Raw genomic sequence first — 11,404 nt, 5'->3', positions numbered from 1 at the left:
AGTACGTTGCCATCTCGTGGGCCCTAATAGTTGGTCACGCGTACTCATATTCTCTAAAGTATAGAGATCTTTTACCAATTAGGGGCTTGCCAGAGCCGTCGCTGCACATATTCAAAGCATCCTATACAATCAAAGACGTCGTGCAACTTTTGGACCTGTAGACCGTCAGCTGCAGCGCATATGCAACGGCCCGCAACGCCTTGCAGACATAGTCAGAACATTAGAACCCGGGATCGAGATGGGCTGATGGCCTTGGACACGTAGTCTGGGATGATACTTATTCTCCACCGACTAACCCAACCAGTTGGCTCATCCAGTAGATCGGATGAACTAACACGCCGATCCAAAGGTAATCAAAATGACCCTAGGTCAGTTGTCGCTAGTAATGGAACCGAATTACTGTCCCCTGGGGGGATCACAGTGACAGTTACAATACCAATGAATACTCCTCTCGTTAGACTCCTTCTCGCCTGAGTCTTTATGCTCATCGAGTCGTAATTAGCGCAAAGCGCACGAATGTGCCTTCATAACATGGGGCAATCTGGTAAGGCGTGTAGCCTACGCACTTTTGCTGTGTGCAATAGCCCAGCTCAAGAGTGACGAACCGCCGTCTTGGAGACGAGAAAAAAACTATCCCATCGACTTATATAAATGATCGCCATCTTCTGCTACTGTTCCACCTGCGATCTCTTGAGGTTTTGTTATCATGAGAAAGTTCAATATCCGGCAAAGCTTGATCTCCGGTAACTCGTTTTGGACCATGGAGAAACTGATTATTGAGTATAGTAGCTGTACCCTGGGATAGAGTCCGCAGCGGCTGGGGTTGTTTCATGGGGATTACTTTATGATCCGCTTGCTGTACTCCCTACAAGAGCGAGGCATGGACCGTTAAGGTTCTATGCGCCGCAGTTGCTAGTCATACACTCGTAACGCGCATAAGAGGGTGGCTTTCTAACTCATGCATCACCCCCGCAATTCCGGGTTAAGTAGTAGGTTATCTTGCTTTGAACGATAAGTCGTCATAGCCACGCTGCTGGTAAACCCCTCGTTGCGGGGATCACTGCAACTCCTATCCTAAGGGGAGCGTTGGAGGAGTGATGGGAAGTCTTGTCGGCGCCGAAGCTTAGCGCTGAATGGTAGTGTCTGCATGCGCTCCCCAGCACAACTGTCCCTATCCGTGATGCTCTGTGTAGCCTACACGCGTTGGGGAAATCATATAATAGATCACGGATCGTGTTAATATTGATACTCTAGTTCGGTGCCTCAACACCGGGGACTCGCGTTACGCCAGGGATGCGAAATGTTGCACTCTGCCCCCGGCTGGGCTTTCCCCCGGAAGTAAGAAGTGCAGATCCCTCTATATGAACGGTCGGACATAAGACCCAATGCCAGGTACTCTTTACAGCGATCTGAGTCACCGCAACGGCCTTTAAGGCCCTAGACCCAAACAGGAACTTGCGCGGGGGAGAGTCGACAAAGTGGTACCACACGTACGACTGCCCGATACAGAAGACAATATGAAGTTAGTCATAGGAAGTTCCATTGGTATACGGCGGCGACCGTGTCTGCCACTCGTCACCCGTTCGATCATGGTGTGATGTCTGGGTAGGTTCTTTCATGCGCTCTAACAGTAAGTGGCATCATATAGTGATCGCGCACCTACTTAGGCAACCTAGTGTAATGGGAGCATTCGCTTAATGATTTAACATGAGTCGCAGATCTCCACCTTTACCATACAGTAGTTGCAACCATCACAATTGTGTAGCAGTAGTCTCCTGACTAGCGTCATAGATAAGCGCCATGCCCGCATTAATGAGCATTTTTTAGATATATACAATATGCCTCGCGTAATTTTGGTAACTAACTATCCTGAGTAATTTCCGTCATTCTGAAATCTGATCAATTGGTACGATCAGACATTCAAGCGGTCAGAGAGTGGTCGTTGCAGCGTCCCTCTGAATGGGTCATATATTGTCTCCTATTACATTGCCGGAAAGAACGCTAAATGAGTCCTCAATCGTTGCGAATTTAAGTGCATGCCACTCAAGGATAGGAAGCCACTCAGCTTTGGGGAACGTGAACACTGTGACTGTACGCCCGGCGGCATACCCCGGACGAGTACGCGAACTATGATGGCGACTTCTGATAACGTTACTCAGACACTTCGGCTAACGAAACAGCTTTACGAACACATAAGATTTTACGCCACAATGCAGTCGGCATCGGGACAAGGCCTGAGCGAAAAATTCAAGCTGCCCCTGTCGGATCTTCATCTCTGTACAGCGTCAACTACAAGCGGTGTACACCCAGTTAAGGCCACCACGTCTAAATGTGTATCTACGGGATTGTGTATGCCCTTATTACGGTGTGATGCATTATATGACAGCACGTAGACTATCAGCCCACTACTGGACGCCTTGTCGTCAATAGTTTCCACAGGTCTAAGATCCTGTGAAAACTTGGACGCCGATGTTAGCGCCACCCTGAACAGACATGACGGAAGACGAGACTTCAGCCCACATGTTACTCGGATAAGTATGTCCGTGGTGCTGTGAAATGTCTCCAAATGATGGGCACGAGGACATCGTTAATGGAAAATTTACCAGTCCGAGGGTCTCAGTTAGGAAAGCTCGAGTATGTGGCTGACAATGAGACTCGAGTAGGAACGCAGTCATGTGTATGCACAGCATGAAGTTATGGCAGACGGCTGATTTTAAGTGGAGTGCGCGCCCTCATCGGCAGATCCTTTCCCGCAGTGTCTCTGGACTAATCGAGCACCCTCCTCTGGTTGAGAATGAAATCGGTCCCGGAAGTATTCAGGTGGAGAACTCATTACGCTGGGTACCATCGTAGCTAGGTAAGGAAACCCTATCACCATCCGACTTCCGGTATCTAGTAGAAACTGATATCGTGGGCAGCGCTCGTAACTAAGTCTCTGGGGGAACCGGTGTGACACCGCCAAGCTGACCGAGTGTGGTATTTTGTGAACGACGGCCCAAAACCTACTTGCCGGATTGCTCCCTTTTTGCGTAGGTTATACCAACATTGTTCACCTTGTCGTCGGTTACGCCGATTACGACCGTGGTGATTGCCTTACATACCTAGCGCATTTCATTACATAATGCGGGAAAGTGCAGTTTGGACTGTGTCTTCCTTCCGGTCGTTTCGTAGTCAACCAAAGGACATGCTCGCTGTGTTATCGTTTTTGATCGGTGGTTTAATCCACAAGTGTAGCTGCACGACTGACGGAGCAAGGTTGGTCCGTTATATGTTATGACTTTATCTGGAAGTGGATTGAATATGTATGATGACAAAACGTGGTTCTATTAACCTACATACAAAGGTACAGGTGGTGGATGTATTGAAAGGCCTTGCTTAGATTCGTGAGGCTACACCCTAGAACGATATTATGGTCGAAATTTGGGCCTTAGAAGCTGCCCATAGTAGTTGGCGAATACCCTTACGAGGTAGGGACCGATGAGAGCAAATCATGGAGTCGATCCGGTTTTCCAGAGAGGACGCGGTGCACCACTAGAGTATACGTGAGTTGACAGACAAACCTGCAAGATACAAACTGACGTTAGTTTCTCCCTTTAGCCATGCAATGAACATGCATGTGGACTATCGCAAATTGCAGACGGTGGCGGAAGGTATGCGATGATAGGGGGCCATACTAACGCGCTGGAGCTATAGGTCTGTGCGCTGTATAGCGTAGGACTCTCCTTGTAGGGGCTTGTTGGCAAATGACTCATCGGCACGGGTTCCCCGAAACTGCTACTACACCCGCGGATCAAAACTTTCACCGAGCGATCCTCTTATATGAAAGCCACGAACCAACCATCGCCCGCGTTAGGGGCTCCCTAACTTTCGCTCATCGTTGTGGATGTTAAGAATTCCTCAAGTACCGGGATTCATGCGGTACACTGGACCAACCCACTTTCTCGTATCGATGCCGAGTCGGGTGATTTAGGCTCTCTGTCCTCGAGTTTTACTATGAATGACGCTCCCACTTCTTTCACAAATTTAAGGGGCGCTCGACCCTTCTCGACCCGCATCCACTTCTTGATCATCGCCATAAATTCACAGTTGCCAGCATAGTAATCGCTATGCCCGTAAGGTCGCGACCCCCGGCTTGGGATAGGCACTCTCGCAATTTGACATCGGGCGCTTGGTCCAGGAGGTACTATGACATTCGTCTACGCGAAGATTTGATGTTGTCCATCTGAGGAGGATTCATCCCCTTTAAGCGGGGGTTAGCGTGTTATCAGATCAGATTGCGCTAGTGCTATTAATAAGTGGGTCGCCAAACAGACTTGTTGGATGCGGAGCGCGACATCATCACCTCAACCACAATACAAGGGTTAGGGCAGAAGCCGCCCCACGGAACGCTATTCGTCGTTCCCTAATTTAGGAAAGATGTACCTAAGTACGTGCGCGGCCCCCACAACTGGTCAGGTCCTATCACTATAATTAACCCCGACGTAGCAGGTCGCGTACATGTGAGATGTCTTCATTTGTCGAGGTCGAGCTATCGCCAAGCCTTAACGACAGACGAGGGGCCAAAAATGAGTCGGCTCCGCGGGATAATGAGAACCTTGTATCTAGCAGTTACCGTATCCGCACCAGGCTCCCCTGGTTGATCCCTCTAGAATTAAAGTTACGGCGAGAGATGGTTGTGTGACAAGAGAAGCCGTGCGAGTGCGTCGCAAGTCCATTTATCCACTAGGCTTGCAGGCAGTGATCGTACTATCCTTAGGGGTACTTAGTCTGCTTGAAAAATACTTTTAGGCGCAGACAACACTTCGCGCTTGTTAAGCAGAACGCTACTGCGCGTCTTAACTATCAACATTCAGCTTTACGAAGTTGCCAAGGTTTCTTTAGGCCCGAAAGAACTGAGTCACCAGCCCGGTTATAAACAAATTAACGGGCTACGCGACTATCTGCTGTCAGTCTTAACTACTCGCAGATGCCGCGGGCCCCGTAAGGCCCACTATCCTCTTTTTCGCATTAATGCGCGTCCACTCCCCGGCCATTAGCGCTGTATGTGCCCATCGCGGCGAGGAGCCTATGCTATCGGGCTAAATTTGACAGCGCGGAGTCCCCCATTGTTTGGTATAGCAATCGGTCTTCACTTTCAGATGGGAACTCCAGCGTGCTATACTGAAGAGCACACGAAGGTGGGGATCTATTGAGATAGTAAGGCACCATCCAGATAGATAGGGCTCATACACCGTTAGATTGAGGGGAGTATTTAATCTGGAACTTACGGGTAGCGTCGATTAGTATTACATCCGAGGTGGTTGAAGTTCGGTAGCATGCTGCTAACGCACTTCTAGCTAACGAATTTGCCCCTATATCGGCGTAAGGGCGCTTAATTCAACTTGACAACCTACTTTGATTGGCGATGTCGGAAGCCGGGTGGAGTAGGGCTGCGTAGCTTCACTCCTCGATACGGAGGGCTGAGTCAGGAGAGACCACGTGACTAAGTCTAAATGACATCGTATCGGCGCTCTGCACAGCGTTGCAGATTGACAGCTTAAACTGGTTATCGGCAGACGAGCGCTGCTGTGCTAAATGCAATGCGACTGTAAACCTTGTTCGTAGAAAAGAAAGACGCGGGTCCCTGGTTGCCGGTAAAATAACGGCTATTCATCGCGGCGGTCTCCACCCCACAGAAGTATCAGGAGGTGGGAGATATAAATTACGATAAGTTCATATGCCACATCATGTGCTTGAGATATTGAACTCGTCCCCCTGATCCCTGGCCTCAAGCCATAGAGCACACCCGTGCCGACATGCATCCAAGGGTGCAAAAAACGGTCCTCTTAGATGAAGCCGCTGTCTTCCCCTTAGGCTCTGTTAATTAAAGTACGAAAGACTTGAATCAAGAGACTCGTACTCCTTAGATTGGCCCGACGTAAATCGTATGGAACAGCCCGATATTTCAGCTCTCCCTGAAAATGTTAGCTCATCATCGCTGGTCCGTTCTTGTGCTACACTAAATCATCCATGTTGCGTCGACCGAACACTAACTCAGGGTAACGTGGAGTCTTGATTGGATTGACCAGGAATGCCGGGTAATGGGTTTAGTTACAGTGGGGCCATGTGGTTGGAACACGTAGAGGCCCGTGGTGACCATGCAAGTACATGTTAAACGCGCACGGGGGCGATAATTCTATTCGGCCACCAACATTGTATAGACTATTATACATGTCGCACATGTGATTATATTCATAACCCGGACGTGCGTTTAGCTTGACACACAAACTCTTGCAATAGCTGGACAGAGAATATCGACTAGGACTGCACTCTAGCGTGTGCAACCGATCGATTCCCAGTCAGATCTGTCATGGTTAAATACGCACGCGTGCTAAACACACCCGGGCCTGGCTTGCCGGCTGCAATACCACGTTAATAGCCTACAAAGCGCGCAGTGAATCGAGATCGCTGTCTCATCACTCGTACCCGGCACTCTAGTCCACCACCGACGGACTTGTGTGAAACTGCTGGATGTTGTCTCCAGAACTATGTGATAACTTCCCGCGTTGCACGACCCACGGTGGGCTAAAACAGGGAATGCCTCGCATGACGATTGAGTATTCTTCAGCAGTCGACCACAGGACGCTGGCGTTATTTCCCCTATTAGAAAGTGCTACATCCCCCGGTAGCACACAACTGCGTTCATGGTCCGCGCACCCGTTCATTTTTCTTCGTTTACATCTTTGTAGATTAACTACAGCCCAACGCGTGGGACCAGCGATAGGGCGAGGTTTCCTTCCTCCCTAAAGCAGCGATGGCTCGCTCCACTAAGCTTGTGACGGCCTTGGACCACAGGGTATTTGAACTTTTTCAGATAACTAAGGATTCACGCTAATTTATTTGCGCATGTAGCACTTACAATCCCACAGTCGTTTATGATTACTAATATCTATACTGTAGCCACGGACTTAGTAAAATTATCGTGCGAGGACGTTTATGCCCCTCCTCACCCCTATTATTGCTCAACCGCTAATTCCCCGTTCTCCCCATCGTTCTGAACACTTCGCGATATTTAATAACGGACACGGATTGGGAATGGCTTATGTACTACCAGGTGTATATGGATAAGACAGTCCGCCCGCGCGGTCGGCGGAGGCCAAAGACACTGCCAAGGGAGTTGAAGCGACGCCTCTTGTCTTTGCATGTATCGGGGTGTACCCCGCATTCAGATCATGAAACGCTGAACTCTCTCGAGCTGCTGGGCACTATTCCTCGCACTCCCCCTCGACAACTTTACAAGAAGGGAAGCGTCTAGATCACTTTGGAGATTATTTCGGAGCAGTAGGAGTGCCTGCGTTCGAGCTAGCGAACAGATTCATGGCAGATCTCCTATGACTCCTGCCTAGCCCCCGAATAGCTCAGCCCGCAAGGATGCCTACGCCGAGACACTCCGTCAGCGGGTTCCATGCAATCGGACGGCCTCAGGGAATAAGTCCGGCACTTAGCTCTGTGGCTGGTATATGATGTATGGACGCTTGGAAGGACCCTGTAAAAGAGACATCAGGACATAATACGTAGGTTTAGAGTGGGCGATGGTAAGTTCGTCGACATAAAGCAGTTAGAACCGTCATATTGCGTGTCAAGCACGCTCACGACTTCGCTATTGCATATTTGGTATAAGGTACCATATAGTCGTCAACATTGTGGTCGACAATCCGTTTGAATGTGATATCGGAACCTCTACTACGTCTGTCAAATACTTACTCGTCTGTCGGGCAGCCTGGATCACCTACGTAAGTTAACCCCGTAAAAATACTACGTAGGCCTGGATAAGCACAACTGTAACAGAAGGGCCATGCCCGTATACCCTGCCACGCTGCGTAACTTCGTCATTGCCCACGTGAAGTTCACATAAAGGTCCATCGGCGGTAACGTATGTCATTTCGTATTTGGGCTTTCAATCATGCCGGCCCCCTCTTGAGTGTAATTAGGGTCGGTTCAGGTGTTCCGACGCGGAGTCAATAACAAATAGGACAGTTTCTAGGGGTGATACCTGCACCAAGAAGACAGGAGCTCCCTAGTGAGCGCAGACCATTCTACCCCCCCGAGTACCTCCGGTACTTAGTGATTGGTAAGCAAGTGGGTGAGCGAGCCTGTCACTTGGAAAAACATGGTATCGCGTGCATCTATACTTCGGGGGCACCACAAGGACGAGCGCGAGGACTATTCGTAGCGGTTGTTTTGAAGCGACCTGAGTTTAAACAGAAGCCCACGTGTTCGGTCGTGATAGTCATTAGTAAATGGACCCCCTCACCAACCACTCTTGGGTTCGTGCCATGAAACTTCCGACGTTCATTCGTTTCGCATTCAATTCCACTCAGATCGCGTCGCTGTTCGAAAACACGCGCGTCCGGATAGGACCTAGTTCACTCGGCTACCGCGAGTAGGAGGCTTGCGCACCACATCCATGGTGTTTAGTCCACTCACTCTGTACCAGGCGACCACAGGTGCAGCATCAATCCGATTGACCTCTCTAAGCTACGTCTGTCGATGATGATAACAATCGCCGATTCCGTTTAGCCATACGTCAAATAGGAAAATCTGCTTTGAACCGCACCCCATCGGGACAACCAGACCCGTCAGCACTACGGCTAAGCGTTTGCTATTGCTTGTCACGGAAAACGCTCAGTTGCTACTCGGGGGGGCGGACGTACTCTGAAATAAATGGACAGAGACGAATGCGTGTGGCCTATGTGCCAATGGTCAGTCCATTCCAAAATAACGTTGTGGTGGAATTTAGAAGGTTGATACTAAAGGATCTGTGGGCTTTCCAGCCCATGAGGGATGCAAGAGCATATAATCTGGAACGGGATAAACGACTCGGGTCAATTACGCAACGGTGCCCCAACCAATTCATTAAGGTCTCGGATCCGAAGGGAGTCTCGAACTGCTTGGGCGCGCTGCGGATGGCTCGGACTAAGGCGGATAACGGCAGCATGATATAGGACCATGTTTCTCCATTATTTCGCGTGGAGGTTTTATCAGGATCCACCAAATGGACAGCACGTAAAGTCTCTGAATTCCCCCCTCAAGAAGACTACACCGTATGCATGTTCCAATTATGCGGACGCTGGCCTTTGCTAAAGGATCAGCTATACTTGCGGCCGTGGCCATTCATCGTGCTACCGGCCTCCTCAGCTGTAGGTTAATGTACAATTCGGTTCGCGTGTGGAATTCCCCAATGCGTCCACCTCGGCGCTCGCCAATCAGCAATTCTTCCTCTAAGCTTGAGATCACCCGCACCCATATCCGGACTTCTAGTATGTGGGGGAGGAGGTTCCACTAGGTGTAGTAAAAGGCTCTTAAGTCTTGGCCAGATACGGCTGCGAGATCTATGGTAACTAGTGGTTTATATCTTCTCCTTCTTAGAAGGATCGTGAAGCGCCGTGAGCTACGAGCTCTGCCGACCTAGCCGTGAGCAAAACAGTTATGAGACAGTTTCTTTTGGCGTAGCCTCGAACGCATTGGAAGCAGGCATCGGTCTGCCACGGGTGAGAACGTTGGGTGAGGGATACGATTAATCGACTGTCACCGGTTTATTCGCGTTGGTCTTCACCGGACTGGATTGACACCCCACGCACACGACCCACGTCGCAAATTTAGGGTTGCCCCTGTATTAAGTTGTACTTAAAAGCAACATATCTCAGATATCCGCCGCCCCCTTTTCTACTGCTGCGTAGAAGACCAGATTATGAGACCAATGCGAGATTCCCTACTCAAGTCAGCCTTCGGAGATAGGATGGCTCAGGTAATTGGCGCCTCGACAAGTTTTGATCACTGACTCCCTTTTTAACAAGTCCTGCTTCCCAGTCAGGCCCTTCGGAACTTGCCACTCAACTGGATCCGGCCCACTTTGGAGATACCTGTCTACCCATACTATTGCGACCATAACTCCCTCACCCACGGACATGCGCTAACCACCTGTTGTGAATTTACCCTATATGTTCGGATCAGAACGGTTTCGTTCCAAAACATGTTTGGCAAAAGCATAATCGATTACCCACATCTTAACAAAGAAACAGGATATTGGGATGGTCGCTCTTACATTGGGGTGCACCTAGCATCGCGTGTTAATCTGGTGACTGGCGAGGGATGAAGGTAATCGCGCGAAATAATCTTACCCAGTAACACTCCGACCATGTCGGTAACTTGCCGCGCGGGCTGGTAAATATATACAGAAACAGGATGGGTCTCTGCTCCCACCTAAGTACGTGGAGGATTGGTCAACTCCGGCGAACAATCGATCGGTAACCTTCGTCAACTTGCGATATGGTCCTGACAGTTCCGGAACCCTATGCAACGCAGTCCGATAGAAGTTGAATGCCGCTTGTTCTATCTTTCGTCGTTGCTCCTCCCTTGGTAATGTCCTAACTGGCCCCAAAAAAGCGTGAGCCTCAGGAAGATGGTGGAGCATTTTACAGTACTGCAAAAGGACCTGAGATGTGCTGGTCCTAACCGGTCGAAACACCTCCTCAGTTTGGGATGGTGTGTCGGTGTAGGACTGAAGTGTCGCACGATAGTTGGATGTGTCAGTTCACCACAATGTCCGCCACTGCGGAGCTACTTCCCTATACATCAGGTGACCTCAGATGAAATGAGTTAATCTCGCAACAGGCATGGGAACTATGTTCCCTAAAATTCTTGCGGGTGTCATCTTCTCCCGTCCGTACCATATCGGCCCACTACTACGCAGGTAGTAGCAAGAGAATAAGTGAGCCCCCCTAGAAATGCCAGCGGCCCGTCAATTACGATGACCGCTCCTAGCCGATCGTCATCCAGGGGATCATGAGAGCCCCACGACTCCCAATAGAATCGTTTCATGCTACCGTAATCTGCGGATAGCTAATCAGAGTATGCAGACGACCCGTACTACTAGACAATGTCTAGGTGGTGTATCAGCACGAACTACTCGTAGATGTAGCGGGGGCAGGGAGTGGTTACTCCAGATTGAGTATGTGATGCTATCGATCTGTCCGTGGATAGCGGCGCCTGTAATAGTGAAAGGTAAATTGGTTTTGTCGGCACATGACCCCCGACCGTGGGGAAAGCGAATACGGAGGATTGTGATTTCAAGAGCCCCAGGGATGAGAGGAGTTATCATCAACACGTATGGTTCCGCGCGTATTATTTCAGCCGTTATACGCTTGTTGGTTCTTAAGGTCCACGCATTAACGATTTGTCGGCAATACGGTACAAGGATAGCATCAAATCAGAACTCTCGCCGATTCTCCATACATCCCGATGTAAAACTCTGATCATTTAATCGATCTTGTTTTGGACACCCAAGCAGATACTAGATGTCCCTCGCGATATGACCGTGTTGTAATTACGTAGTCCACTGGTCCGACCGGTGGTAGTAACCAAA

Source organism: Callorhinchus milii, unplaced genomic scaffold (genome assembly GCF_018977255.1).
Source record: "Callorhinchus milii isolate IMCB2004 unplaced genomic scaffold, IMCB_Cmil_1.0 Scaffold821, whole genome shotgun sequence".
NCBI lineage: Eukaryota > Metazoa > Chordata > Chondrichthyes > Chimaeriformes > Callorhinchidae > Callorhinchus > Callorhinchus milii.
Note: the sequence above shows the minus strand (reverse complement) of the source record.